The 27,265-nt window shown below is 40.3% G+C and overlaps 1 protein-coding gene across 2 annotated transcripts in view; it reads right to left on the bottom strand.

The window, feature by feature from the left end:
- LOC119024611 (leucine-rich repeat-containing protein 4C-like) overlaps positions 1–27,265 on the bottom strand; it is a 184,196-nt gene that overhangs the window by 101,585 nt on the left and 55,346 nt on the right. For both annotated transcript variants that reach the window (XM_037107551.1, XM_037107552.1), the window contains one exon: positions 12,606–12,680. The gene's annotated coding sequence lies outside the window, so the exon portion shown is untranslated. The remainder of the gene's footprint in view (positions 1–12,605; positions 12,681–27,265) is intronic.

Genomic DNA, 27,265 nt, shown 5'->3' with positions numbered 1-27,265 from the left:
ATATAGAGTCAGTGGTATAAGGACAGACACACGGCGTCTAAACATTTCTACAAAGAAAACAAATCTTTTTGGACAGAGATTTTTTTTTTTTTCTTTCCTGCAAAAAAAGGCAGGATGTCTAATTTATAAGGAAGATCTATTTTGTATATCAGAGAAAGAATTCAATTTCATTTCAGCTGGACTTTAAAAAAGTTGATGCTCGAGCATGCCTGTTATGAAATCACTATTGATTTAAACCAGGAGGACGAGTCAGTCATGAAGAATAAGGATGTACTGACACTGCACATTGCTTTTATCAGCTGATTTTGTCTAACTAATAGGCACCCCAGACTACTATAAATACAACCCTGTGTAACCATGACATGGAAAAAAGTAAATGACGCAGCATGCCTCATAAATTGAAAGATTATATTGAGGGATCGTAGAACTGTAAATCTCACCACGACATTTAAACTAGACATATGAGCAATTTTTCTGCTCATGTTCTTGTGCATGTAAAAAGATCTTGAAAGTTAAAAAGGTCGAAGTTCGCACCAGCAGAAGTTCCTCTCTCCCACAGAAACGCCTCGTCAGTAGACCTTGTGACATCACACTACTTCACCGTGTCGCACATTTGCATAACTTACACTCCGCAGCTACTTTGGGACATAAGCGCTGAATTAAGTGAAACTGCTCTGTTGTCGTTGGTCAGGCAAGTGTCCAGACCAATCAGAGGAGACTAGGTAACCCACGTGATGGGGCCTTAAAGAGACAGCAGCTAACAACAGAGCATTTCTGACAGAGTAGGAATACAGTGCTGCAGCAAAGGACAGTGTGAGGAAATCGATGTGTTTTTTGAACACCAAATCATGTTAACATATTCAAGGTGTAACTCAAAATACAATTATGAACCCGAAAAATGAACATAATGTCTCCTTTAAATTTCTAAAATATGTGTGTGCAAAGTGTGGAAACAATGTCGAATCAACAGCAGAGACAGATTTATTCAAACAGAAACATCAAAGACGAGATGATGCGCACTGTTTTGCTCTGTCGTGTCTCTTCCTATTTTTTTTTTTTTTTTTGTCATGTTTCTAGTGAATCTGTAAACTGCGATAGAAACCTGTAATCATGTGCAGATATGCAGTTCCAGTGGAGATAAGTAGCCCTGTGAGACCACAGCCACCATAGTAATTTGAGCAAACAAGCAATTTGGGTAAAGATGTTGGTAACTCAACAGTGTGAAACTGCTTAGACTGTGGATAACGATCTTTTGCTGTTCTCTTCCCGTCGTTTTCATCAATACATGGAGCAACATGTAAGAACGGACCCCTCATGCAATGTATTATTTGAAAGGGATGTTCTCTTCCTCAGAATTGATTTTTTAGATTTTTAGTCAAAGAAATGAAGAGCTTGGATCTCGACATATTAGGTGGATTTAAAACAATTTAAACCCTGCTGGTACTACTGAGGAAATTAAGCTGGATAACCAATGTGCAAATTCTAATCCATATCCCCCGAGAGGAGAATATTTCAGACAGTGACTGATGACATTAGAGATTAGTACATTTCACACACTGAGGTGTCTGCTGCGGTGTGGTTGAGCTTCTGCCTACTAATCTAACATTTGAGATCAGTTATACTGAGGATATCGCATTCGGTAAATCTCATTTCAGAACAATACCTCATCTGCTGATTTAGAAACACAATTAACCTTGGTCACAAGAAACTTAACTACAGCTTAAATGTCCCTGGCACAAATCCAGCCCAGCCCAGGACTCTGTAGAGATCTTTAGCATTATAATACCAAATCTTGTCTAGGATTTACAGCTCATACTCAGAGGAGTCTCAGTTAAGTAGGTGGGTTGGGGATATGTTGGCCCAATAAACCTTGAATTCTATTACAGCAGTGTGAATGGAGGAAATGCTTTTTTTTTGCTCAACAAATACACCCCGTGGTATTAAAGACTGGTCACAGACATGGACTGGAAATAGGTGGACATGAAGAATACATCAAGAAGCAATTTGCTCCTGCATGTTCTAATGCAGGTGAATAGGGCTGAATGATGAGTACATCCCCAAAATAGCTCTCCTGCAGGCTTTTTGAAATGCAAACATTTCCGCACAGAGCAACAGAAAAAAATAAAATGCCACAATACAAGCCTGACCGACAGTCACCTGCAAGAATCTGGATGAATCTTGTCTCTCTTGTTCAACACAAGCACTCCATTATTCATTTGTTTAACCACAACAAGGATCACCATTTCATCCCCTGATAAGCCAGGAAAGGGCCTTCATAATTACTATTTTTAATCGAAAAAAAAATCGAACGGATGTTCTACCTGCCTTTGCAGCGCCTGCTGAGAACAGCCGAGCCTTTGATCTGGGCTCCAGAGAGCCTTTTCTTTTTCAGCAGAATTATGGATTAGCACCAAAATGAACAAGGGAAGACATTTGGATGGCCAAGTATGTTATACATGGAGAGGGTAGGGGAGAGAGGTGTTGCCGGAATAATGGTTATAACTGTCCCAGGATTGCTATAATAGCCACAGTTTGTACAAACAGGTGACAACTTGTAGAGGAGGTAAGTTCTCAATTTGCATCCAAGCAGTGAGTTGCAGTAGGGAGACAGTTTCTGTGTGTTCTTTCAACTTCTGCAGACCGAGGTTACAACACGCTGTCACTGTGATGTAATGATTGGAGAGGTTTCTTTCATTAAGGCTATTTAAAACGTTTCCATGTGTCATTGCATGTTGTTGTAACAGATACCGTGGCGTATTTAAACAACAAAGCTAAAAGCTATATTTTCAAATGTGGCAGGACAGAGGAAACTCTCTAGGGGTGTCAGAAATGAACTCTATCTTCTGATTTGAATATTTTAAGATCGGATCTCAGGACAGGTGTTTCACGCTCAGCTATGTTACCACATGAATCTGGACTGGTTTGATATATTCTAAGCTACATACCTGACTAATTCAGAGTCTAAATGCGACCACCTTTGCGCAAAGATCAGCCAGCAAAAGGGAGTCGGACACCTAAACACAACCATGTGCCATAGATTGTTTAATGGGACCGCAAATCTTCTATCTATATCTAAATATGTATCTTTGCCTGTGTTACTTTAAAACTTGGATCCTGAATGGTGGCTTTTGTGTGAAACCTGAAGCTAAAGTTTGGTTTGGCTTGGATGATTTTGAGTAGAGACTTGCAGTGATTTGCGGTTGGTGTTTTGGGAAATGGAGTCAAAGCAATGCGTCTTAGCAATCAAGAGGAACTGTAAAAGCATTACTGTGTTTATTATATGACCTACATTAGTCAGCAGTGAGGGCCCTGAGCACAGTTTTGTTTTTAAGTAAATAAATTACATGAAGTGAAATTTCTCTTACAAAACAGAAATTCCAGGAAAACAGGAGGCAATCCTCCCAAAACAGACATCACATAAGCCCCGAGCGAGTCCCTTGAAGTGCAGCAGGGGTCCCAGAAAAGCAATTTCTCCCTTGACATCACCAACATCACTAACTGTGCATGTGTGTGTGTGTGTGTTTGTGTGCGCGCTGCTCTCATATGCACAGTGTACTCAAAATTAAAATCAATGGCACCATGTGTGAGAAAACACTCCCATGTGCTCTGATATTATCAAGATAAATAACTGTCATTAGCAAAGTTGTTTTTGCGTGTTTGCATAGTTGTTAGATGACAACATAATTTGACATACGTTCTAATGCATTTACAAACAGTTTCAACTGATATTCGACACTAATGTCTCCCTCCCTGAGCAATGACTGAGAAGACAATGAAGAATTCAAGCTTTTCATGGTCAGATGGGAATCAATCAGATCTCGATCAAGGCCCCGGACGATCTAATCCTGACATGATAAAATAAATCACACCTAAAATAGAGCAGCAGCATAAATTTGCTCAACATACAGACATGCATGCAGGTTTTCATGAGCAAGGAAGGAACGGTGCGACTGATGAATGGAGCTAACATCAGACTTCAATCTCACTGGGTTTTCTGTATCATGCATAACCATGGACTTTTATTGTGAAATTGCTGAGACATTAGTATGCTACTCGAGCTCCACTCCCATTATAGAAAATAATTGAATTACACAACAAAGAAGCTGATTGGAGCAGGCGCCGTATTTGGAGTGGCTCCTCAAAAACAAACAAACACAAAGAGATTTCCAAGCCAGACAATTTGAATCAAAGCTCAAACTGGATCATGTCGAGATGGCAAATTTTGCTTTCTTTCTGACGTGACGCTGGTAGCGAGATCATTCCAACATGCGTACTTTGCACGTTAATGTTATGTGGAAATAAAAAAGATTTGTAAGTAGATTGTAAATCAGTATTTGTCCCTATTAAAAGTCACAGATTTACAAACCTCCATGTTACTCCAACTGTCCTTGGGTGGAGTTAAATGTGAGAGTGATAATACGGATGGTTATACCAATCCAACATTTGAGTTATGTAATATTATGGACTTTATGATTTTCTACATGAAGTAAATTACGTGGCTTCTTAACAACAAAATACTCTTTTAAAAAAAATCAATTTCGTGAGTTTCTAAGACAAACAAAAAAGGCTCAGTAAGTCATTACATGTGAGGCAGTTCATTTACACTGATCCGTCCTTGTATTAACAGTGTGACTATGAACGGACCCTTTACACTTCACACAGGCAGGAGTAGGTGGCTGCTCGTGGTGTGAACTCATCGAAACCTTGTTTAATAAAAGAGGATTTCTCCTTCTCATTTGTGGCCCACTGTAAAGAAATAACTATGAATGGCATACAAAGCCTGCAATCCATCTAAATGCTTTCATTGCTTTTTTTTTAAATCAAACCCAGCAGAAGACATTCACGCAACATCTCATTCAAAGGGCTCAGAGCTAACCCTTCAGATGCGAATGTGATATGGTTTGGATATGTGGTGGGTTATTTGGGCTTGAAGCAATTTAGGGCTACTCAAGTTGAAGGTGTATATCGGTGAACATCGGTGTGTTCGGTGTATAACCATTCAACATCAGTTACTCTGGGCTACTGAGGCTATAATTCAAATTCCTTCTGTCTGTACATACGCTTGATTGAAGAACGGGTGAAATGAATAACACTGATGCTCTGCTGGGAAACCTTGGGCGCTGACATGTGATGTGGATGCCACTCGAAACGAATCGCCCTCCCAAACACCGCTGCAGTCCAAGTATAGCCTGTAACAGCAGCCTCCGATGAACGTGATATCCTGCTGGGGGGGCGTCACTGCCACTGAGCGCCGCTGCCATGAATGGGTGTTCTTGGTCTGGAAGCTGTGTCTGGTTCGGTGGTGCGTGTCACGGCATCCACATGGATGTAATGACCCGAGGTTTTTAAGCGGTTGGTATAATAATATATGGTATAATGATGATGCCTCAGTACACTGAGAGAGCCTGGCCATATTTTCTAAAGGAAAAAGTAGTCATGCAACACAACGGAGGCTGGCTTGTAAACGAAACAATCAAAAAGAAAAGAAAAATTAACGAGAAGTTAAGTGTACACTCATCTATCAACAGTCTACTTGTTTTTTAGAGTAATAATTGTAATCAATGCATTTTTCATCTGTGTCGACCCTCTTCACTGATTTGTTCTGACAAAAGACAATTAATCCAACATTGTTTGGGAGACTTGTAATGTAGATTAGACCAAAAATGGCTCAAAACACCTCACAGACTGTGTGCTGGTAAACCTTACACAAACGATTGCGCCATGCTGACCTGCAGAGAACTCTTTCAGACATGCTGCAGATGCACATGCTGCAGCAGGACTGGTTCGCTGTAATGGCCATGTCATTACTGATGTTTCGGTGCTCCTCCATTCAGCTCTGACTTCAGATTTAACTCTGGATCCTGCCGACTTGAGAAGTTCTCCGATGAGTTCCCTATTACCTATTGTGGCACACACAGAGCGGAGAGGGGAATGAGTGGCAGAAGACATCTGTCTTCTTTCACAGAGAGGATGTAGAGACGTGCAGCGGGGTGGGAGGCTCGTGTCCTTCAGCGCATGCAACACACTCCTCTACTTGTTCGATCAGTCTCTGGTGGCAGGTGCGCTGCTCTTTGTGATGGTAAGAAACAAACAGAAAACAGAGCAGATGTACACTGACGTCGACAACAACATCGCCGTCTCCGCGTGTGATTACATGTTCTGCATATAACTCAGTATGCTTCGTATTTTTCTGCTAATTAGTGGGACTGTGTCTCGTCATTTTGACAGAGATAACAACTGCAGTGCACGTAATTATCTGCATGTTGTTATGAACGTGTGAAGTGGAATCAAGTTCAGTTTAGTGTATTTTTAGAGCAGAAACATTTACATGACAAAATAAAATGTCCCCCAGTGCACCAGTTACTGAAAACAAGGCATTTTGAGCTTTGCCGTAAGTTTGCTGTTCGATCACATTCATCCTCGTGCTCTCTGCACCTCCTCTCATATTACATGTACACTGTTTACTCTTTGTTGTACATATTTGTGAGTTTTGTCCCCCATGTTGTACATTTTTCAAGCATTCTTGCACTACCAAAGGAAAGAAGAAAGGCAAAATGAATCGATATGAGCAATGGGGGAATATGGAGACAAATAGCAGGTTAATGCTCTCTGTGTCTGGTGATTTTTCAGTGCTCACTCTGACTTATGAAGCTGCGCATTAATGAGACTGTGTTTTTTTTTTCCCTTGTAGAAAGCATTTCACATTGATTGATGCTGCTGAGGTGGCTCAATATAAAATAAAAGCATATTCTGCCAATTGTGATCCCTTTTCCTGCTCCCAGGATTGCAGGAAAAAACAAACGTGAATTGACAATCAAAATGAATTTGAGAAGAATTGTAAAGCTTACAACTTTTTTTAAAAAAGCTTTGAATTCCATCATATTGGAGTAAGATTCTGTCTACTACAACAACAACAATTCGACAATAAGTGAAGGTGACTGCTGGAGCCCCTCGGGTCTCGACTGGTGATAACTTTGGAGTTTTTTATGTTTGTCATCATCTGGTCTCCACAAAGTTGCTTATAGTTATAAATGCTTCACAGAAGTTTGAGTCATAGTCCTTCGGGGCAAAGCAGAAAATCCAGGATGGTGTGCATTAGCATTCTCTGCGGGCCGTCCCCGCAAATCACACTTGCTATTCCATTTATATTCAACTTCTGAAATTCGTTCCAACAGCCCTGTAATTGATGGTTTGCGCCTACGAGAAAGATTCCTTAAAGAAGAAAAAACATTGGAGGAACCTCAAAGACGCCTTTATCATCAGAAATAATGTTCAAATGTTTGTTAAATCCAACTCTAACACAAAGCAGCTGCAGTACGGTTAATGTTGTCCAGCTAAAACACTGCGTTAATGTTGCTAATGACTCTTTTCATTTCCTTTCCTTAGTTAAGATCTCTTATATTTCTAAAAACACCTTAACAGCAACATTGCATTGAAAAACATGTTACTTACAATAATACATAATATTAAATTGCCCTGTGGAGTAATCCACTTCAGTGTTATTCACCAGCCAGCATTGTGTCTGTCCTTGAGCTCTTGCTTTTCAAAAAGCATTTTAAATCCAGAATTGTTCCCATCCATCTTTGATAGTTTGCAGTCTTCTTCGTTGCCTCAGCTGCATATCTTGACTAGATAGTGTGAAACTATTGGCAGGTCTGTATTTTCTTGTGCATGAGATGAAAAAAAATGTCTCCGCTGTGCTTTGTGAGGTCCAGATGGAACCCTAAAATAAACGTCTTCAGCAGTTCATCATTGTCAGCTCACATTAAAGTCATAAAGATATTGGCCTCACGAGATGTAATGAACTTGTGACCCTGCACACAAATATTGTATGGAGTGTGCGCTACACAAGAACTACACAACATGGGCCACTACACAAAATCCTCCTCCAGATGGCCAGCCCTTTCCCCAGCCTCCCCAGGTCTTTTGGCTTTTTTCCCCTGCAGGAAACCTGCAGCGGCTTTAGTAGAGGTGAAGCAACAATTAGCCAATCTTTCCCCATTGCCTCAGCTGTTAAATGCAACTGACTGAAAGGACGTTACCACAGGGTAAAACAAAAAGAAAAAAATGTTAAAACAGTTTCCTGAAAAGAAGGACAGACATTTATTTGGTTTGCTCTCGCTGCCAGAAGGCAGAGAGACATGTGCAGTGGGAGTATGAGCTTTGACTCGACAGCCAAGAGAACCACTGAAGCAACCAAACTCAACGGAGATTGACCTAAGAGCTGCCAAACTCGACATGCAGAAGTGTGGCACACAGAGTCGCCCCCCTGGGAGGCACTTCCAAGAAAATACCACCTCATGAAGGAGTCAAGGTTATTTTCTTATGTAGATGCTTATAAGTGATTTTTTTTGTTGAGAGTATTTTTATATATTTATCATTTTTAAAGATGAAGGACAGCGCAGAATAGAGAGTCCAGAGGTCTCCTGACAAAATAAACTGAATAACAGTTGTGTAATTTGAACAAGTATTCACTCCTTGTCCTTTTGCATTTAAAGTGGATTTACTTCTAAAGCCTTTATTCAAAATACCTCTGAGGCATTTACAGAGTGACATCTGATTTATGCGTAATTTGAAAATTGATTACAAATAGAGAGGTGGGGGAAAAAACAGAACAGAGAGAAGGCAGACCGAATTTGACTGAGTGCCTTTAGGATAAGCATTCAACAAAATGGCATCAGTATCATTTATTTATTTAGTTATTCATCCATTCATCTGCATTTACACCCACATTATGTGCACACACTGTATGTGATAAAAAAGAACAGCATCACTGCATGAAGCTGAATATTTTGGGGTTATGCTGACTCAAACAACACCGTCGCCGTCACTGTCAACATACTGTCTGTGTGTGGAATGCTTCTCACGTCTGCCCTAAATTCAGGTCTGTACAGGGGATGGGATAGGACAATGACGAACAACAGAAGTAAGACACTCAGCAGTAATTCTGTTAGAACAAATGTACAGCAATGCCAAAGATGTGCCAGCAGAGTGTTTTGTCAAGATAACCTCAGAGACCTCGTCTGGCCCAGGTAATGGAGCTCGAGCAGGTAGTGATTTATTTCAATAAACCCAGAAAATCTAAGAAATTAGAGGTATCTCTGAAATCATCATTTCCCCTCAGAGATGTATTTGTTTTAGATATCAAGATCATTGCACATTAACATATCACAATGTAGCACAATAAATACAGCCCCCAGGTCAGTGTGTGCTCTTAAGGGCCAAATTATGCTCCTCATTTTAGCAGCCCTGGGAACTGCAGCACAGTCCAGATTGTAGGATCAGTGCCACAACGGACCAATTGATCCATCTTCTAATTATTACCTTAAGATGTTCTCTGAGCAGCATCATACCACTATCCAATCAAATCCAATTAACACTGGTACCCCCCTCCAGGAAACTGCATTGTAGAGGGATTACACAGATATCTGTGCTGGTCTGATTAATGGCCGCAGTAATTAATGCTGAAGGGGTCTGTCCGAGTGCCTCAGTGTAGAGGAGCATGCAAGCAGCGAGCCAGCTGCAGCGAACAGAGCTTACACTCATACATGTGCACACACGTGAGCACACACCAAACACCTGGATCCTCTCGTGAGCGCATATGTTGCACTGAATATGAGGCTTTTTTTTTTTTTTTTTTTTTTAGAAAGCACTGTGATACATCTGTGGATGGGCAGTAAAAAAAAAGAAGAGGAGTGTCATGCAAAAATCTGGTGATAAACCAAAAAGTAAAAAAAAGCTGGATCTAAAAATAGGATGGTAGCAAAAAAAATGTATCAGCCAAGACCTGATTTCCTTATTCCTTTTACCATAAGGCCTCAAACATCTCCCACTTTTTGTCTAAACGAGGCGTTTGAGTGCTCAAAGTACTCATGTGACTCAATGCAGCATGCGCACACTCAGAGAGACAGAGACAGAGTGAAGGAGGCACAGACTGAACGAGTTTAACAGATGTGGAATGACAGTTGCAGAACTGAGCCAAATTGAGTTAGAGAACCCTCCACCATTCAAATCAGCAGCATGTTATCTGACTTCCTGTTTCATAAGATACTTAAAATATGCATATCATCACGCAAAACAACCACAGTGTACCGTTACTAGAATAGGCCGGTCAACATGATCAAGTGTTAGCAATTTATGACCACATTTTCATGTCCAGAGGTGCAAAAGATGATACCCCTGGATATTTGTGAAGCAACCTCTGGGCAATATCCAGCCGGTTCTGTGGTGACACAACACAGTGTTTTCTAAAGAGACCTTGAGATCTGTCAGTCTCCTGAAAAGACCTTGTTATTGATGCCCGGAACCAAAATTGGTTCCCAGAACCAAAATTGGTTCTGGGCATCAAAAACAAGGTCTTTTCAAGAGACCTCAGACCATCTCCAGCTGTGTTTCTGGAGACCAAAACCGAAATTTTAAGCAAAAACATTTTAGTTTCCTGACCTGAAACAAGCGTTTGTTTGTGCGTAAGCTTAAAGCAGAGCACAAGCAAAGCATTGCGATGAGAGAAAAATAAGAAATTGGACGAATAGAAAAACATAAAGCTGCAACATGAAGACAATAATTGGGCAGTTGGGTTGCTCTAGGAACAAGCTAGTGTTAGAAACCTGAAACTGAATCACAGGTTGCTTTTAAGGGACACATATCATGCTTATCTTGAGATTCATCCAAATTTCAACATAAGAACAAAGATCAAACATAGAAATCAAAAATGGCAAAATGAAAAACATCATTGAACTCTGGAATCAATGACTGCAGCTTGTATCTTCATACGATACACCTAAATGTAATTATATCTCTAGTTATGCCGCTTTCCTTTATGCACGATTCAGGAAACAGGAAAATCCACCACCGACACTCCACTGGAGACTTCCCATTCAGACATACTGTAATGTATAATTGAAGGATAGCAGTCCAAATAATTCATAAAGCAATCTACTTGCAGCATCCGCTTCCAGAGATAACAATCCTCAGCATCCTCAGCACAGAATTATCACAGGTGGTTGAAGGCCTTAAACCTAATCTCCAGGATGTGACATGCAAATTTGAAGGCTCTTCCTTTGCTCCACTCAGTGTGCATCTATCAGTCTATTTCAACATCAAATGTTCTTTATCGTGCAGTATGATCTCATATTTTCAAAGGCTGTGGTTGATATGGCATGACTCCAGACTGATAAGAGCACAAACACCTGCTTGCTCTGCAGGCATGCAGCTTGGAGAGCCCCTTTATATTGGCTATGGATTGCTTTACTCAAATATATGGTTTAATCTCTCTGTTTTTCACCTGCCTTTCCAAATCCTCTCCCTGTCTTTTTTTTTTTTTTCCTGTGCTGATGTGCAGCCATTTTTTCAATAAATTGCAGCACAAAGGATAATGAAAAGCTTTGCAAACACTTTCGCGAAAATTGCTTTGAGTTTCTTATGTGTCCTTTTGTCCTTTCTGTTCTTTACTCCTTCATCGTTTCGACTATTTGAATGCGTGTGTGTGTGTGTGCGTATGCTTGATTTGAGTGTGCTTGTTCGTCGCTGACTCTTGAAATGATACAAACTGCTGTCACTGTGCTCCGCTCTCACTCTGGAAGTTAACCGCCACAACAGAAAAATTCACAATTCATGAGGTGCAAATACTCCATTCCCAGTATTCTCTGAAGGCCACTTGAAGGGGAGGTGAAATGACTCTCATGAATGATGAATACAAAACTGCCCCCCACCCAAAAAAAGAAAAAAAAAATCTTAATCAATGCTGGAGATGTTTGTTGAACTGAATACATGCGCTGCTTCTGTCTTTTCTCATTCCTATAGGAAATGCACTTATTGAATTGAGTTTTGGAACATAGAGTGGGGAACTGCTAAAGGACGCAAAGAGCACGGCAGCTAATTTTATGTTCAAACATGAGAAAAGGGAAGAGATTAGGGGTTGTCAAATTCAAATCAACAGTTCTCCTTTGCTTTAACTATTCAACATTTAGGAACCTGATTCAGTTCTGTCGATCACAATAAACGCCCGTGCACAACACACTAGGGGTTCATTTGGTAACAGGTTGGGATAAAGAATGAAGAAATAGAGGAAATTATAGGTGGATATGGTAGGGGTTGGTAACAATCATGAGAAATTACTTCTGTGCATTAGTCAGTCAAAAGACGGATTTATATAATTTCAGGCATTTACGCAGCAGGTGAGGAAAGAAATAACTGTTGCTGTTTAAGTGAAAGTGCAGCTGTCAGCAGCACTGATGGGGCGAAACATGTTCGAAAAAACACAGATCTATCATTGATGAAACATGATAAAGTGCCCTCAAGTTGGCCAGTGAACAAAAAGGGGTGAAGAGCCCTCTCCTCATTAGAAATATATCACGACCCCCGCCCCCCTTCACCCTGAGTCATCCACTGGTCAGCAACAAAAAGCTGCACATTGTGTACAGTCTGACTGTGCAGGGGAATCTTAACACACCAGTCGTGTGTGTAATGGATACTTTCTGTTTCATTGTGTGTTCTTCTTTTTGGAGAAGCTTCATCGCTTTGTTACCGCTCTCAGAAAGCACTTCATACAGCAGAAGCCTGAGTGAAGCCTACAGCAGAAACACATTCCGGAGAGATCAACTCACCCTTCAAAACTTCCAATTTTTTTTGCAGTTTTCTTTGATAGTCCAACTTGCTTCTGATCCTTCCACTTCAAGGACCTAGAGAAAGAGGAGAGAGTCTCATGTTACCGTTTTTTTTGTTTTTTTTGGAATTGAAAATGAGAAATCAGAATCAAATTGCAGCATTATGGCAAAGATGCAAATGAGATGATCATATTTTCATACCTTCCACATCAGAGGGGTATGTGTTGTAGCTGTAGGCTGTACACTTGTTATATTTAGATTCTGCTGCCAATTGTGAGACATTTCTAGTGTGACTGGATGATGTTTACATCTAGACATACTGAAGAAAGAAAAGCTTTCATATGGAGCACTGATTCATGATCAGACATTCTTTTCCATCTCATTTGAAGAGAATTGCACGTCACAACACAACAAAAGCGCCTTACAACCAAATTGGTTTTGTACAATTGAAATCTGATGGACATTATGAACACTGTGGCCACACTGAGCTTTGATGCAATCAAGGCAGTGATAGTTGTGTTGCTGGTCTGGCTGGAAATTGGCAGTAATAAGGATGTTTAAAGACATGCAGTGGAGACTATTGACGTCCCAGGCCTTTGAGACCAGCCAATAGATTTTTTTTTCACTCGATTACCAGCTCCAGTTGCCAATCTGCTATCATTATTAAGGCTGTCTAGTCTTTAGAGGCACAGTGGAATACAAATGAACTGGACTCTGCAGCGATAGTTACCATGGAGCAACAAGTTCTGTGCGCATTGGGAGGTTAGAGTAACTTTGTAAAACGTCAACTACCCCTGCATAAGGATCATCATATATCGTATATGCATGCCGTGCATCAGGTTAGCACGGACATCTCCATAGACACACACTGTTTTCATGCACTCAAAGATGCCCGGAAACACAGGAAAACACAAGTATCATGTATGTGGATACATTTTCTCGCCATGTGCATGCAGAGGCTGAACGCTGAGATGGTGCAAGACAAAGAGCGAATCTGTTCAGTTTGACACATGTTTTATTATTCCGCTATTATGCAACCATTGCTAAATGTCATGTAAATGCTTCAATGAATTTCAATTTACCATAAAGCCACTAAGCCCCAATTTGTACTTTGAGTTGATAAAGTGAAATTGAGGGATGAGAAAACGTGGCCACGGTAGAGAGAAGAGACTGCACGGGACACTTCCCTGAGAGTAGTATTATCCAACCGTGAATACAGAATGTCACCAGCAGTAAGGGAGGAAAAAAAAAAGTCATTTGTCAGCTGTATCAAGACTCTGAGTGTAATTAATGTAGAAACTGCAGTATTGTGATTAGCCTGGCTGAGCAAGTACGAGATAGGAAGAGTCCAAGTTTGTGTTGATTAAACAGAATCTGCATCTGTAAGTGTTAAAGCTGACAGCCTGACAGGTTCACATTATCGTATATCCTATACATGATGGTATGTAAATGAATCCACAGTTCACAGTTATTTATTTCAACCTAATTAATTGACTTCACTTGTCCAGAGACATGGACAAATGCTGAGCAGGACCACGGCACAGTGTAAATAATGTTACGCCACTGAGTTTTCATTAAGTAACCACAAAGTGTTAGACTGGACGCTGAGGACATCAGGCTTATTGAGGTATTGACTGAGTCAAGTTAAGCAGCACGTACATGCACTGTACGTGACCTCTTAAGGAAGGATTGAAGCAAAACAATATAAGTTGTACTAGTAGGCCAGTGGTCTGAAATGCATCTGCACTGTGAAATGACCAAATCAAACTTCATACAAACCACATTCTGCAAGACTGAGAATTACGCATAATGTGAGAATGTTACATGCAGGCAATGAAAGGAAAAGCTTGCTGATGTTTAGCAGATGGTGTTTACCACATTGCCATACCACACCATTAACATCTAATAATTTAGCATGTTAACAATTAGCACACTGCAAGGGTTAGGGTTAGCGATCAAGCAATCTATATTTTAGTCTCGACCAAAGTGGTAGGCTGTCTGACTAACTGTCTGAGAGGGTGATGTTGCCAATTCAGATGTTAGTAGAAAAAAAAAAGTGATTGAGAAGAAGAAGAATCCTTATTTATCACATGCAATCATACAATTCACAACATGGTGAAAAATGGTACGCTGCATGTAACCCATCCCAGAGAAGCAGTGGGCAGCCAGTGTGTGGCACCTCAGGGACCCAAATCCAGATTGCAGCCAGTGCCTTGGTCAAGGGACTCTGACCGGAGAATTAACCTATTATACATGATTTGATGGTGGGGAGAAACCAGAACACCCGGAGGAAACTCACAAACATGTAAACTCCTCTTAGATTTGGACCCAGAACCATCTTGCTCCGAGGCAACTACTGAGCCGCTGTGCCGGCTCGCAAACACTTAAGTCAAACTGATAGCATGTATGAGCACAAAGGAAAAGATCTGTGAATCGATGTACTCAACATTTTCTTTGTGAGTCGTTCCTGATTAACTCTGTCTCGATGACACTATGAGCAAATGGAATTTGTGCTGCGTTATGCAAAAAAATATTATGTCATGTTGATTGATCACCAATTAAGGGGAACACGATGAAGGACCAATGAATACATTTTTAAAAATCCTCGATAAGTTGAGTAAGCAGTGTCTGTCATTTTCCCCCAGGTACAATAACAAGGCAAACAACTGCTGAGAAACATTGTTTAAAAAGTGGTTGTTGTTGAACATTAAGTATGCTCTTTTGGAGAGGAATAAGAAAGAGGCCAGAATCTAAATCTGGATGTCAAATACTCAACTTTGCACCACAAAGGAACTGACTCCAAAATCAATTCAACAGATGAAGAATTAATGTGTTTTTTGGAGGGTAAGTTAGATTTCAAATTTCAGCTTCCCAGCTCTTGACTGCACCTCAAGGAAAAATCGTTTTGTGGGTTTTAATATATTCATATAATAAAGCCACTTCATCATCAGATTAATGAACGGTCGGAGGTATTACCGCTTGTGTTTGCCTCCTTTGACTGTCTTTCATTAGAGCCAGAAAGCAGTGCCAGCTGGCCACTTCCTGCTACCTGGCTGTTCACGCTCCTGTCATTTCATCCACACACTAAATGAGCACAATGAGTTGAATTTCGGTAACAACAATTACTGAGGAACAATTAGTCCAATTAGAGGGCGAAATGTTTTGTATGACGAAATGTTAACGGCAGAAATATTGTAGACACACAACAGAAAGCAGCATCCAAGTGCTAAATAGTGAAATGGAGTGTAAGGGTCAGCGCATTAATCCATGTGAGGGAGTTCAAAACACCCATCTAACAAAATTAGATCAATAGCATTGTAACTACAGCAACACACCAGTTTTCTTCTCAGCAAGCCATGTTTGCAAACACATGCATACGCATCAATGTGCTCCATTCGCCCAGACATACATTGACTTGACGTGTCTTATTATGCAACATAATGTTGTTGTACTTAGTCCATATTTGTCGGTAATAGAGATCATTGTTTCTGCACGTTTTGTATCATGAGCTGCAGACTGTGTTCCATATTTTAAATGGTACCTGGTAACATACTTGCAAACCTTCTGGAGTTTCCTGGGAGATTCATATTTATCATTGCCCTCTTCCAGTTTCCTCCTGGGGTCACATTTCTCCCGTATTTCTGGCAATTTATGACAATTTTTTACACTCTTTTAGCTTTTAGTCATCATAACCTGTTTCTGGCCCTGTTTCTGGCATGTAGTCCACTGTACTACTGCACCCAGCCTCCTCGGTGAGTGAGACACGGACGGAGAAACGTAGGGAGAAAGAAAATTGAAACAAATTTTGGACCAGCTGGAGAGAAGAATTCATTTTTAAAGTTTTAAAAACAAGATTGATTGATTATTCTGTCAGTCACGGTCGTTCCCCATCGAGATGCTGACAGAGTGGTGGAGTGCACAGACTCTCTAAGGGACAGAGCTAAGTTACGTAAGTTTATGCAAGAGGGTGACTTAGTCTGCATCGTTTTCTCAGAATTTAAAGCAAAATGATTTGACATTAAAAAACATTTGTCTTGCACCTCTTTATGGATTCATTTTCATTGTTAAAAAGTCAACAGAAGGCAGGAAACACTGTCCTTGAATCCCAAATGTTTCAGTGACGGGACTCCCAGAACGCCGCTTTGGTTTTGAAGTCCTCATCCCCTATGAAGTCTCAAGGTTGGCAGGCAAGCCTGGCAATATATTGTAATAATGTCCTGAAAAATTATTAATTTATTTTTAAATTAATCTTAATATTATCTTTTCATTTTATTTTTGCTTCTCAGTCTTACAGATAAGCTCAATAACTTTGTATGTTCTCTCCTACATTGAAGTGTGACTTTGTAACATCTTCAACATACAGACATACAGACATACACCCTCTTGGCTTACTCAGGCACATTTACAGCAACAGTTATTAATGTGCCTGCCACTGGCCCTGCTAAATAAATCAATAAATACATAAATGAAATACCTTCCCTGGAGAACCTCACCTTAAACATAACCACTGCATGGTTAACCTTAACCCCAATCTTTAATCGCCCAGTCTTAAAGCCAACACTTTCACACTTTATCTGCAGGCCCCTGCACATACAGAGTGACTGTGTGAAGACACTTGTGTTGTTTTGTTGCTGTGGCAGCAGAAGTTTGAAATAAATTAAGCCACTGGGAGTTTTTTTGAGGGAGCTCCAAAAAAAGAGCCGTGCAGTCCACACCCTGTAAAATGAATGCACAGAGAAGTTATTCACAGTAATTCTTTGATGGAATCATGCTTTTATGAGCACCTTGTGGGATTTTCATATGGACTCAGAATTCAAAAACACACCCACACATTTTTTTGGGGGGGGGGTCTGGGAGATCAAATTGCCAAGCCTGTTAGAAAGAGTCCCTAAAGAATTTTAGTCGCAGTAACGTTTTAGAAAGTTTTACTGAGTAAAAAGTAATTAATTTGTAAAATGATTTAGTGTTTCAGCCTAATTTTCATAATAAAACTTTACCATGAACCATTTTTTTTTCAACCACATCATCAGGTTTGCTGGCCCTCAGGTATAGAGGAACACAATCACTGACTTAATTGGACTGTGGCACTTCAAATGCCTTACAGTGCTGTAGGGCACATGAAGCATATAAAGAGCCCCTTCAAACTTAACAGTGTCAATGTCATTTTTTTAAATGGGGCCCTCTTGCATTGTACCAAAACACCTGCATGAAGGCATGCGAAAGGTTTTGAATTTTGCTAAATTCGTTTCACTTGGCACACACTATGGGTGCCCTTCAAGATAGTTTTGCAGAGGCAGACGTTTACTGAAGTATTGATACCTGGGACAAATGTAATAGGTTTGTGGCTGGGATGTAGAGGGAAATAATGAAATCAATTATAAAACTTCTACAGAAATCTAACAACTCGTGAAGGCTGCATTCATTGTGCAGTGGTGATTTTTATGGGCATGAAAGCCTTGAATGGCAGCAACAGACTTTGTGACAACTGCACTTTCAGCAAGGTGTGTATTGCGAAGATTAATGTCCCACATGGTGACATTAGCAGCAAGGTTGTAGTCATTTTGTGACATCCTCTGCACATAAAATTAACAACAAAAAAGTTAGACATTCCAACTTCTGATGGTATTATGGCTGGAAAAGTGTTTTCAAGAGCTACGATTGGAGTTTCCAGCTCTGAGTACTCCCACCGCCACTGGGAGCAATTGTGCACCATTTCCTCCTTCAGGCCTTGATATTTCTCCAAATTCTCATATCTCTTCTTGTTGATGTTGCTGAGTCACACGGGACTGCCACCTCCATCATCACTGTTTTCTGTTCCTTCTCCATTACCACAATGTCTGCTTGGTTGGCCGGTACTAGTTTATCTGTCTGGATCAGCAGGTCCCACAGGCCCTTAGCTATCCTGTTCTCAACAGGCACAGGCTCACTTTGGCCTTGATGGTATATATATATATGATGGTATATGTATATATATATATATATATATATATATATAACATTGTGCAGCTAATCCAGTTAATACAATGATCGCTTACCGATAGTGTCTCTCAATCAGCCTATCAAATCTGTCTGTAACCTGAAGAGATATGTGGGAAAGTGGATGGAGGAAAACATGGCCTGCTAGAAAATGAAGGAAAGTTGACACAGAAAAAAAAAATGACTTTAAAAAGTGAATTGACAGACAAGTATATGTTCATTCTTCCGGTAGACGTTACTGAACCTCTGTGTCTCATATGTTGTGAATCTGTGATGATCAAAAGCAGGAATGTTAAGCAGCACAAGACCAAACACAGATCTGTACTTGGTCCTGTTTTCTTTTATTTGCAATGTAGGCCTCAAGTTCATTGTGCTTGTAGTGCTTATAGGTCAGGAATAATTGTATTTATTATGCTTATTAATTCAGCTTTTTGGTGCCATCATTTGTTGTGTGTTAAAAATATCCTACTTTGAACATTTTAAATAAATATGGCTGAAATAATGAAGAAATATACAAGTTGCCTCGCTAGAGATGGTGACGAAAGGAGAGCACATGAGCAGCACATTATAGTATGGTATAGTATAGTATAGTTATGGTAAGGGCAAGCAAGGCAATCATGGAAGAATAGAGAACAGAGGAAGTAAATGCTGCTGTGACGGAGGTATTTTTAGAGACATTGTGCACATGAACATCCATCACTGATTCTCACTCTGGGAACGGTGGCAGCGTGTATGGTGGGAGACGCAGCGATGGAGAGAATGGAGACGGGAGCAAGAAGGGCTTCTTTTCTGTCAGAGGAAGTCAGTGTGCTTTTCCCAAAATGAATTTCATCTCATATACATGCGTAAATCTCGTCAGCCCCCATCTCTCTCTTGGCGGGAAAAGCCGTTCGCAAAGACAGCTGAGATAAATCAGCGTGTGGGGCCCCGATGTAGCCTGTGTGGGCTGGGACAGAGATGAAGCCACTGCGAAGCGGCCTCTGGCTTTAATGATGTGCAGTGAGCCAGTGGAGGCGTGTAAATCTGCAGCTGGCATCTCATTCTCTGCAGCCTCAATTCCTCCCCAACCTTTGAGATATCTCTGTCAAAGTCACCTCTGTGCACCTGTATCAGGTTTAAGAGTAACAATCTCTACAGTAGGTTACGGGGATACAGCAGCAGGTTCTACAGATGGACAGACAATGCTGCCCTTAGTTGTGACCTCAGACATGTTGCATTGTTGCTGCAAAGGCATACCTACTAAATTAAAAGCCTGCAGTACAGGAGGTACAGAATACACCATTCCTTGAAATGCATAAATGAACCCCAGGAGGAAGTTAATCCAGCTGCATCCAGGGAACAGCACAGGTGTGGTAAATCACTAAACCATACCCAAAGCAGCACACAGTCAAAGTGACAGTCAACAAAAAGTTGCCTGTGGCATTCATCAAACTTAAGCTAAAACATCCTTGTAAAAATGCTTTCCCCTGAAATACAAACGGGAGGGAAACACACTCTCTCTTTAATTAAAACAAATGACGGAAACAATGTTGTACAGGACACCTTAATGTAATGGGGACTGTCATCAACGGAGCCTCAAATCATAATGAAGTCATTAATCAACCGAGGAGGTCATATCGCTTCAATAAAAGCCATGTTTTCGTCACTGTTTATTGAAGCTTTTGCAAATTTTTGCAACCTTGTGATCAATTAGGTCACGCAGGCAAATGTCAATATAACATTGCTGCAATCAACCACAAGAGATTTGTTTATGGATCGGAAAGTAATTCAAGGCTGGAGATCATTGATTTGTCAACACAAGAACACACTGCTTGACATAACACAGGATTAATACGTTAAATATGTAGATCGGGTTAACTTTGGAAGACACGTCCATCCGAACTTCCGTTAGGTTCAGGCACCAAAACTACTTAATTAGGCTGAGGCTCCAAAGCTATTTACTATTGGATTAGGTTTAGGCACAAACACTACCTGATTAGGTTTGGGAAAAAAGCAAACTCTGAGATAAAATAGCTGATGTAGGGTTCAGTCATGTCACTCACATCAAGTAAGTTATGTACGTTAACTTACTTAACGTCACTTCACTTAAATACAAATCCCTCTTGATTCCCCTGGTCTGCGAAGGGAAAGTCCAATATATGGGTGTTGTTTGGCACATGGTCATTATGAAAACAATTCAGCAATATAGACATGTATTTTTCTAAGGTACGTGGTCGGTCTTTTGGCAGCAGGAGGTACAGCCACACAAGCATGGTAAGAGCTCGCAAGCTTCACACCAATCCACAAACTCATTAGTAAGACATTAGTAAGATTGCATTTTCCTTTGACTCTGGCACTGCTGCTTGCAACACTAGTATCAGTGCTGAAGGGTACCGTTAAATGTTTCATTAAACGAGGCTTAAAGAAGGCTGCATTAGTTATTTGAATGCATAGAATGGCCATATGTTCACATTTGACAAGCAGCCTCTTGCAATTGTGTGAATAATGACCATTATGTCCAAGTAGAAAAAGTGAAAGTACTGTATCATTGTTCCATTACAAGAGGGAGATCAGCCAATTTGATATTGTGTCTAACTGCTTACTTACATTTTTGTTTTCAAAGTTCTAGCCATGTGCTTCTGAATCTTTGCCAAATCAATAGCTTTACCCCATAATCAATAATCAATTAATCAATACCCCATAATGCAGTGTGTGTCTTGTAGTTTGTTAGGTTTTTATTTTACCACCACACTTATCACCCTGTACAAAACAAAAACTACAATTTGGTTTTGAGAAGCTCCCTCAGTGTACTGTGAACACCATCAGTGAATGCAAGAACTTACACACTCAAACACACGATTCTCCGTTGGGACCTCTGCAAAATCTGCGTATTGTTTTTCTATCTGAATTTAACAAGGTCATGAGGGCTGACCCTGTTAAATTCTAAACTCTAGAAAGTTACAGCGCTGGAAGATCTGCCCAGCTCTCAAATTAAATGAAAGAGTTGATGAATGATGTAGTCTTGTGCTTTTAAAGGAGAACATGGTACGTTGGCATAGTATTCTTGACCTTGCGCTTTCATGCAGTGTCTGGTGAGGATCCAGGTAGTCAGACTGCAATTTAGATGCCTAACATTTTGTTTTCTCTCATCTTTTCTCCGCCCTGAGCTCTCTAAGGACGATGTTCATACCGTCTGCAGTGCGTATACGAAAAGGTTGCTTAGATTTATTTCAAGTATTACGCTGAATGTTTCTAAGGCTCTTTCTTCATTAGTATCTGACTCTGGGTCCTTCAAAGTTGTCCTCTCTGATGTGTCCATCAATCCATTCTTACAGAAACTAGAACACAACTGCAATCCCTTTATATTTTGTATCTTCTGAAATCCTTTTATTGCAGGCTGTGTGTCCTCTGGAAGAAACCAAGGCTTTAAGGGAAACTGTTTATTGCAAAAAGTTTTTGGGCTTCTATTTTAAAAGACAGGCTCAGCTTTTCAGTACCTGTTCTCCTGGGGGTAGCTACCAAAATGAGCTAAACTCTCCATAGACCTCACCTCCAGATACAGGGCTAAGAGCTTACATTCAGCTCCAGTGGACAAGTTTGCCTGTAATTGAATTGGCCTCAACACCGTGCTCGAGGAATGTGTTTGTGATGTGTCTATTTATTTTCAGGCATAACCTGGACAATTTACCATGCACTAAAGAAATGCTGCCAGTGCCTTTTGAGGAACGAGAAGATTTTCAGCATCGTCAAAGCAGCTAACGGTGGTTATCTCTCTTATGCTGTATGTTACCAGACATTGTTCTTCATTTAATGCAGTGAGTCATAAATTACAATCAGTTACTCAGTCATTTCAATGCCCTTTTGTGTTTGCATCCATTTATATGGATTATTCATAAATGTTAAGTGATGGAACTGATTTATGATTATGTGTTTTGAAAAGGTAATCAGGATAGGCACTTGAAAGTCCACAGAATATATTGACTTGTGTAGATGAACTGATGGTCAACCTTTTATCCCCATTAATGGATTAATGGTCCAGTGTGTAAGATTTAGGGGGATGCAGAATTGGAATAAAATATTCATTATTGTCTTTTAATCGTAAAATCTTTAGCTTTTAATCTTAATTATCTTTGATTTGATCTAAAGGCTGTGAAAGCAAGACTTGGCCAAGTTACACTTTCTACCGTAGCCCAGAACGGACAAACTAAACACTTGCTCTAGGAAAGGCCTTCATAGCTTGAAGCCTGGCACTATTACAGTGATCTTGCGAGTACAATTCTTTTTCCAGGTAAAGTGGAGGGTGAGATGAGGGGTATTCAGTTGGTTGCAATCTGCAAACACTGAATCCTACCTACTGAACTTCATATGAAAAGGTGTATTTGTTAGGGAATGATGAAAATAGTGGTTCTTAATGCGGTATACTAAACATTTTGGGATGCACTAAGGATAGGGAGATTCTTTTGATGTTTGAAGAAGACCCTTCTTCTTCTTAATCTAACAGCGACTACAAATAGTCAAAGGGCAAATTACGTTCGATTAACAGTTAAAACTGAGGTTTCCATTCTTTTAACTTAAGCATTTAAAGCTGAAATCATCCTTCAGTCCAGCAGGTGCCATCATGTTAAGTGGTGAAATCCAGTACATTTATTTCTCTGAGAGAGTAGTATTGGTAGGTTAGCATGTTAGCATGTCGTTTGACATGGCCAGAATATATTGATGAAATTGAGAGTTATCAATGCTGTCCTGAAGAAGGACAATATAAGACACACTTGGAAGGCACATCCTCTCAAAGCTCAACTGTTGTGCACATGGTATATTTGGTGATTAATCACACTGCAAACTAAGGAAACTGGAAAGCGAGTCAGGCACCACTGTTATGATGACAACATAGCTGAAATCATTTGGTGAAGAAAGCAGAGTTATGTGACATGTTATGATTTCAGTGGAATTGCATTGAAACAGTCTGGAACTCACTTTCTGTGCTCTTCAAAATATTTATATAATCAATACATTTCTATAAGGCCGAATGTAAATATTCCCTCCTCTTTGCCGAAACTTTTTAAAATCACATTTAACATACTGTAAAAAGTTTCGCACATCCTTGACACTGTGAGTGTTCATGTGCCATTTGAGACATTCTGGATCACTGACCATTATCTGTCCTTGACGGTGCTGATGTGTTGCCTCCGGTCTGACACTCTGTTAAAGTCATGATGAGCTCCATATTGCTCTCATATGAGTGCTGACGTGTGGAGGAGAGTACCCTTTACAGTGACTTAATATCATTTCCCCTCTCTTCCTTGAGAGCAAAGCGGCTTAAGACTATCTATGGCTTTCACAGTGTTACGGCATGCTGGGTGAGGTGAGTTTCCCCCGACTGTCCTGGTTTCCTCCCACAGTCCAAAGACGTGTAAGTCAAGTAAAGTGCTGGTAGGTGTTAGCGTGGATTTACCCGGGGGTGTGAGTGTGAATGTGTTTGTCCGTGTATGAACCCTGTGAGTTGCAACCGGGTGTGTTTTCATTCCTTTCACTCAGCAGTGGAAACAAGGATAGACCCTCAGTGACCCTGAAGGAACGATTTGGTGCTGAAAATTTATGAATTGTAGGAACTTTAAGGATTATTGCCTCTGACAAAACACAAGAAGTCTGACAAAAAAAGGTCTCTTCTTTACAATGTTTGCTCTGGGTTCATGTTCTTGTAAATCTCTCTCCTTGAAAAGAAAACTTAATTACATCAAGATGGCCAATTAAAACAAATAATGTTGCTATCACCAGAAGATAAAATGGCTGTTTAACTTTCCAAACCCTCTTGAAGTCCAGCTGTGCTCACAGCAGCACTAAAAAGATCTGAAGAGAACCATGAAGAAAGAGCTAAATAAACACGCTGTAACACATGAACCCCTAAAACCTCTTCAGATTTCTCTTATTGTGTCCTTGTGGTGTCGTTAGGTGCACAATGAAGTGCCCAATTAAAGCACCGCTGTTTAACTGCGACATCTTTGTCTCTCTCCCAACAAAATTGAGACAAAGCAGAGAGGATGTTTGACAGGATTGTTTCTCTCTTTCTGTTGAAAGTCTAACCTCAAAGGACAGATCTGAATCTGTTTTCTTTTTCGAGGAACTGCGGGGCCATCATTTCTGCTCATTAGTCACATTCACCTTCTAAAGTTTGGAAGGGACGAAAAAAAAATAGGCCGATTGTAATTTGGAAACAGATGAGTGGAAAGCAATGACAAGGCTGAGAGAGAGAAAATGGAAGAACAAAATCGCTGGTGACACAAATGGGAATAATGCAAACAGCTGGAAGAAAAATAGAAAATGAAGTAATTGACTGAAAGACAAATGGCGAGGGAGACTACGGATTAATAACGGGGTGTTATGAATGCAAACATTTTCCCTGTGACATCTTTTCTTGCTCTCAGAATGAGGAACAGATTTGTCAAAGCCAGTGGAGTTATAAAGATAATGAAATTACTGATAGAAACGTCAGGAATGTCTGAGGGACTTATTACCACTTCAACAGGCACGGTAATATTCTTTGAAATTACTTAATAGTTACATAACTCTCTATCAGTATTCATGAGCTCACCTGTGAGGATAAAAAGTCAAAGAATATGTTACAACGAGTGAGCGTGCAAATGTTGTTGGTGATTCTGCAAAGGCTGAGATGAGCTGAAGCAAAACATGGTTCACTTCATGTTTTCTTCACATGTCGAGAGGCTCCCATGAAACAAACCTACCCCTTAATGTCACAGCGGTTGGAAATAACTTTTGGGGAGTCCACATAACCGTGACAAACCCTCCCAAGCACTTTAATTATCTCAGAATAAAAACAAAAATCATTCCATTGTGGTTACAACGTTGTTTATGGCGAGAAAAGTTTGTCGCAGTAATCTTGAGGGCTAAATCTTTTTTTTAATTTTTATTTTTATGCAGAACAACTCTGGTATCAAGTATTTATGGTTGATCTTGTCGTTATCCAATAAAATATAAATCAGAACCTCTTTGGTGCCTCATAAAGGGGGCTGGGGGTGGGAAGGGGGACTGCATGGACCTTGAACTCAGATGCTTACTGTACTTGCCTGTGAAGATCCAGCTGACTGAATATATGAAGCACAACTTTGTTTGAAGTTTCTTCTCTGATCCTTGTGATCATCTCGCATTAACGCTGGTAAGTGTTTTAATTCATTCCGCAGTGTAATTCATTTAGCATGTCACGCTTGTGCTTTTCTCTGCAGTGCAGCACATTCATTTCTACCACTCTGGCGGAGGAGCAGCGTTATGGCTTAATAAAAGTAACACAAAGACATTTGTATTGGCTTCACACTTGAGAACTCTCCATTGGGTCTCTCTGAGCTTCAATTTTTGACCTTTTTTTCTGTTATTGAGACTGAATCCAGGTTTATAAAAGGATTAGTTAAAATGCCTAATGCACTTGAACAGTTACTGTGAAACCGGGCTGTATAAGCGTGTTTGTTCGCGGCTCTGTGATTAGCACTGACTCCTCGTGTCTCTTGGAGTTCCCTTCAGTCTGACATGTATCCAAAGGTGATCGGGTCTTTGGTGTTGGATCAGCCAGACTGCCTACTCAGGTCCGACAGGTTACATCATTAGCAACTTTAAAATATCGTCTCAAAACTTTAGGAAACATTATGTAACTTTGTTTTTTTTTCCTCAAAATAATGGCTTCAAATTCATTTTGATGGTTCAGTATCTTGTCATAGCATGAATGGTGTCTCAGTCTCAGCCAGTCAGCCCTCCTATCACTTGTTTCTGCTCTGTGTAACTTCAGTGAGAGGGTAGGATCACAGCATGCGTACATGCCAATTTCTACACATTGTTGCTTTAATATGTTGCTTGGTTTTATCATCTCGCTCTTGCTATTATTCTTTTTTTCATTTAACCTTAATATCACCCCCCCGTTTTGTGATCCCTGTGTTGTTTTTATGTTTTGATTTAACCACTGTGAATGTTACTACAAAATTACTACATAAATCAAGTTTATTGTTTTGTTAGACACTGAAGGACAGCCTACGTGGTTGTCAAGAAAAATTACCAAAAAAGTCCCTGTGGGACCTGGAATCAATAAGGATAATAATCCTCTTTAATTGAAGATATGAGGAGGGAGTCTTGGCTGTGAGGTTCTCTCTCGATAGAGCCTTTTCACAGCAGACGTTTTGAGGGAAAGCTAAGGTTTGATTTATAGCATTAATGATTGCTGCATTCCATTCAGGTGAGCAAGTTCCAGGGATCAGTATTTGCTCATGCTCGCTCACAGACATGGTTTACTGGGACATGAAGTAGAATGGAGTATTGTTAATGCCACCGGTCACACCTGCGCTTTTCCTGCCTTGACAGGTTAGAATGTCAGCCATCAGAATGGTCTGTAGATCTTCAGTGGAGGACAAAAAATCTCAGTGTGTAACAGAGTTAAAATTCTTCCCAGCGGCACGCACAGTCGGGGTGAAACATCCCATATTGTACATCTTTATGCCATTTTCACAAAATTGACTAAAGCTTACCAACTCATAGAAAATACAAGATGTGTGAAGCTGTGCATCTCAAGGAGAAATGCCATTACACCCCGTGCTATAAGCCTTTTTGCGGTTTATGAAATATTTCAAACGGAGAATGGCTCTGCTCTGCCTACTGATCTCTGTTTTACAATTTCTCCCAGACAAACACGCATAAACAAGCAAACACAG

This window comes from Acanthopagrus latus, chromosome 8, assembly GCF_904848185.1.
Source record: "Acanthopagrus latus isolate v.2019 chromosome 8, fAcaLat1.1, whole genome shotgun sequence".
Classification (NCBI taxonomy): domain Eukaryota; kingdom Metazoa; phylum Chordata; class Actinopteri; order Spariformes; family Sparidae; genus Acanthopagrus; species Acanthopagrus latus.
This window is presented reverse-complemented; position numbering and strand designations above follow the sequence as displayed.